Consider the following 5,020-nt stretch of genomic DNA (forward strand, 5'->3'; position numbering starts at 1 on the left):
TTCAAATTAAAATCTACATCGAGTTTTCTTCTAAGCAACCTCAGCTTAGAAGATTTCCATTATTTCAAAGAGTTAATTACAAGCACATTTAAATAATTTTATACTCTAATGAACCAAGAACTCGATATACTTGTCAAGAACTATCCCCACTTACACAATTGCAATCAATTATTCACCTACACAATGAAAGTAATACAAAAAAATGAAATTTGCAAAAAAATAGAAGGAACAAATACACCTTTATGTGCAGGAATTACAATTAATCCCTAGTGCCAAGTCAAAGCTCTCAAAATCATATTCATCTTAAAAATTTCTTGACGAATTTTTAAAAACCCAATACTGTGATCTCCAAGAACATAAGAACTCTTCTATCTCAATACTCAATTGCCTCTGATTGCAAAAATATCATCTTTCAAAATATGAATCAATGTTGGCTTAAAAAGGAAATACTACTAAGATTAATTGCTTAGAAAAATAATCTAATCAATTATCGAGTTCATATTTTACATCCAATGGCTCTAGTGAATAACTTAATCAATTAAAAAAAGTAAGCTGATCAATTATTGGATTATGAAAAATCTTTCCATGCTTCAAAGTTGTCCTAAACAATTATGCTAATACTCAAAATAGTTAGATTAATTGATTTACAAGAGTTTTAGGCTTCACTTACATTTATACTAAACACAGAATCCCGGGACATTATAAAAAACAACATATTTTCGTTGAAAGAAAGGATTTTTGCTCACCCAAACTTAACACCGAGAGTTAGTATATTTTCACTCAATTTTATTTAAGTGAACATATTTTTGTTGAAGCCAAAATATTTTCACTCTTTAGATTTCTGTTTTTTCTCTTCTTGCCTTTTTAATGGATTGTATTTGAATGCTAATTATAAATGTAAAAAAAATATCAAGTGAAATTTATAATAGATTTGAAATTTTGTTTTAGTGAATTATGTTATATGTAAAAGATTATTGAGAATGATAGAAGTTGTATCACTGCTAAAAAATAAAAATTGCTTTTAATGTATACATTTTTTTAAATTGACATTATGTGCAAAACATAAGACATCATCTATATTATAACCCTTTCTAATTCTTTTATCAGATGAGAATGTCATTTAATTGCATAATTAGTCATCATCACGATGTATTGGTGTTTTAAAATAAGGTTAAAATACTCCGATAGTCCTCGTTTTCGAATTTTAATTGATTTCAATTTTGTCCTCATTTTGATAAATGTGTTTTAAATTAACCCAATCGTTAACAGTGTCAAAATGGTTAACGTTAACTTCATTTTAATTATCTGACGTGGCTTGATTCATTAATTTGAGGATTGAAAAATTTGTACGTGGCGTTATTCATTAAAATAAGCATTTGTATGGAAACCCTAAATTACTGAATTAGGATTGAAACTGAGTGTTGAAGAATCGTGACTGCGAGGGCGACTCGAGTCAATGCCGTGAACGTCGACGAAGGTGAGATTCAGCGTCGTCGAAGGTGAGCTCGAACATTTCAGTATTCGATTTTCGAGCTTTAGTGTCGTTGATCGTAGTCGTTCTTGAGCGCCACACCGTGAAGGTGAGTATCAGTTCATCCTTGGCTATTTAGGGTTTTGTTGGTTGGGAATGATGTTGTATGGCTTTTATTTTGTGATTAAATGTTGCTTGTCCCCCCAAAATTTTCTCCCCCTGTTCTTAGCCGTTCTAGCAGTTCTTGTGATTGCCTTCTCACCGCAATAACAAACAGGTGTTAAATCGGACCTTCTCACTGCACCTCCATGAGAAGAAAAACTGGAATTTTTCATCTCCCAAGCATTGCAAGTGCAGGATGAGCAAGAATGAGAGAGAGACATTACCAATCTTACCAATTGAGAACGCAAGAGACAGCTTCACCTCACCCTTTTCAAACCCTAACATTCAAATGTTATGAAAATAATCTCTTTTTAAAAGAGAAACTAAGAACATATGTGCCAAATCAAGTGAATGACACATCAGAATACACAAAACAGCCACATCATCAGGAATAAACGTCATCTGTGAACTGATAACGGAAAAGGGTAATTTAAAACACATTTACAAAAATGAGGACGAAATTGAAATCAATTAAAATTCGAGAACCAATTTAAGATTTTTGAACCAAAACGAAGATCATCGAAGTATTTTAACCTTTAAAATAAATATTCACGACAAGACGAATCTTGCATATATAAATATAAATCATAACGTTATATATTTCGTAAAATATTTGTAATTTTAAATTAAAATGGTTATTTTATAGGTAAAGTAAATTTATGATTCAATTAGGTCAACTAAATCAAAATGAGCTTGATAAAAACAAAATAAGTTATATTGCCATAATTACATTATTTAATCTTTCATGAGCCAAGACATTTCGACAACTTTCAAATCGAGATGAGGTAGATATAAGTTTTTGTTCTAAATGTTCAAAAGTGGGAGGTATGATTGTGAAGTAGGTCAAAATTTAAAAACTACCAAATTTTTAAGTGTATGCATTTATTTCACCAATTGGCTTATTCATATTGAACATATAAATGAAAAAATAAGTTCCTATTACGCCTGAAAAATTAGGGTTTTAATCTATTTTGAAAACCAGAGATGAAAAATTAGGGATCTAATCTATTTTGAAATCCAGACTTCATGGCTAATACCTCTGCTCAGAAGAAGCAATTATTATATCACAGAATTCTCATATGTCCAGACATATTTATGCAACCTCATCATAGCAGAAAGATTGTTCTTTAACAAAATCAAACACTAATTCCCAGCAAAAAATAATAATAAAAACATTAAACAACACAATCAATCGCATAATGAATTAAAATAAAAACAACACGAAACTTAATCTCAGAGAAATTCCAAATGTGGAAGTGGCAGACAATCAACATGGCATCAGTTCAGTCCGCCCGTCTGCATTTCTTCATCATTGATGATTTCAATAACACTTTAAACAAATCAATTAGTTTTTAATAAAACACAGAGACAATCAAAATTAACATTAAACTCTACAATACAAACCTATGACAAGGAAGGCATCAGATAATAAGCGGAGTTTTTGATCTTCACAGAGTAATTCAGTGTGTAGGATAAGAAATTTTAGCATCACTTGCCAACCCTTGGTCACAATATTAGATTCACTGAAAAATCAGGGAAAGAGACGCTACAAAAACAAAACGAAAATCTAAAATACAAGCTTAATGGCATCAGATTTAAAAAATGTTGTCATCACAGCTTATCAGTATATCAATAAGCGGTTTAAAATTTGAATCGTCACTGCCAAATCTCTTTTTGCAGATACAAAAAACACATAAATGCATAAAAAAATCGTGTTTTGTTTTCATCTAGGGCATTTCGGTAGGTCCATTTGACCCATGGCAATTTCAAAATATGTGCAATGGGCTGGTAAGCCAACCTTTAAAATCTGTGCATCAGTTATATCTCCATCGCCATTGGAATTGGATACAAAAAGGAGAGGGTAAAACAGATGCAGTGGATCAACAATGGAAAAAACAACTTAAAAAAACTAAAAATGCACAATCCAATCGAATTCCTTTGGAATCAAACAATGCTATAGAGGGATTCAACACAGAAAATTTATGGCATAATCGGAATCATAGCAATGCATTGCGGAAGTAGAAAACGAAGAGAAATAGAAAATGTTACACATTCGAAATCAGAGAATTACAACTCTGTTCTGAGAGACGGCTAAAAGAGGCTGAACTCAAAGACTTTAAATAAGGGTTGCGTGAAGATTAGGGTTTGCACTCATACATGCCCTTCAGATATACGGTGTCGTATTGTTCTCCTTCTTTTTAGCTAAAATCTTTTCATTAAATTAACAGAATGAAAATCAATTTATTTTTCTTTTATAATTAAATAAAGGCTAATACTGAAAAGTTTTTTAAAATATGTATTCTGAACATGGTATATTCTTTTTGCCTTTCTCTTTAATTTAATCTTCAATAATTTTAAATAAATATTGTATTTCAATTTTAATCTACATATTTTGAAAAACTTGTAAGGGTAATATTGTACGGGGTTTTTTTAAAATAACTATTTTAGTCTAAATTTAAAATTGTGTTTGAAATACAGAGGCTCTTACAGTAGAAATTCAAAAGTAACTTCACCCTAATCTGAAAAGTCATTGTTACTTTTCTTTATTATTATTATGCCATCAAAGAAAATTAATTATTTGATGACAATTCAAGACCGAAAGATGTAAAGAAATCATAATCACTTTAATTAATCAAATCAAAGAACTAAGTAAACAGTTTAAGTGAGATATTATAATCTAAAGTCTTAATCTATATTTTTGTGAATACAAATGCAAAGATTAAATGAGTTTAAGTTGTAGATAAGTTTGAATATTTTTAAATGAATTTCTATTAAATTTATTTAGCGCAAAAATACTAAGTTGTAGATAATTATATTATTTTGCTAATTTTTATGATTTGTGACTGATATAAAATGATACTACGATTAATTAAAATGATGAACATTTTTACTTTTAATTAAAAAATGTTTTAATAGTTAGAATATTATATTCAAATCGTTAAATTTGAATTTTCTACTAGATTTTCTTGTATTGTTCATTAAATCGTTAAATCTGAATTCTCTACTAAATTTTCTTTTGTATTGTTTATTTGTTGTACCCTCAAACTAATGATCATGATTTTATATCAATTACAAAACTAATTTTTTTAATAAATAAAAAGAAAATAAACAAACAATGTTTAATTATTGAAAAAATTAAAAATATAAACTTAATTAAAAGTCCAAAATTTAAAATAATAATTTAATTAAAAATATCTAGATTTATAAAAGATTTGGTGAAATATATAATTGAAAGAAACAGGAATTGAAGAGAAAGGAAAAGTAGAAAACCCAGTTTGACTTTGAACGGGCCAAGGGTCTTTCTTCCTACACCTTCAAGCATTTCTTCTGCACCTCCAAAAAATCTTAAAATTCCCAAAATACCCTTTGACCATTTAAAGAAACGCA

At 29.1% G+C, this 5,020-nt stretch overlaps 1 long non-coding RNA gene and 1 other non-coding gene across 2 annotated transcripts; both read right to left on the reverse strand.

The window, feature by feature from the left end:
• Positions 1 to 3,761, reverse strand: LOC114193766. The gene is made up of 2 exons (XR_003606301.1): positions 3,038 to 3,761; positions 1 to 2,929 (listed from the first exon to the last, which is right to left on the reverse strand). It is a non-coding gene; the product is annotated as an uncharacterized LOC114193766 (long non-coding RNA).
• LOC114195730 lies at positions 3,048 to 3,133 on the reverse strand. Its single transcript, XR_003606563.1, has one exon. It is a non-coding gene; the product is annotated as a small nucleolar RNA R16 (small nucleolar RNA).
• Positions 3,762 to 5,020: the final 1,259 nt, after the last annotated feature.

This window comes from Vigna unguiculata, chromosome 8 (assembly GCF_004118075.2).
Source record: "Vigna unguiculata cultivar IT97K-499-35 chromosome 8, ASM411807v1, whole genome shotgun sequence".
Classification (NCBI taxonomy): domain Eukaryota; kingdom Viridiplantae; phylum Streptophyta; class Magnoliopsida; order Fabales; family Fabaceae; genus Vigna; species Vigna unguiculata.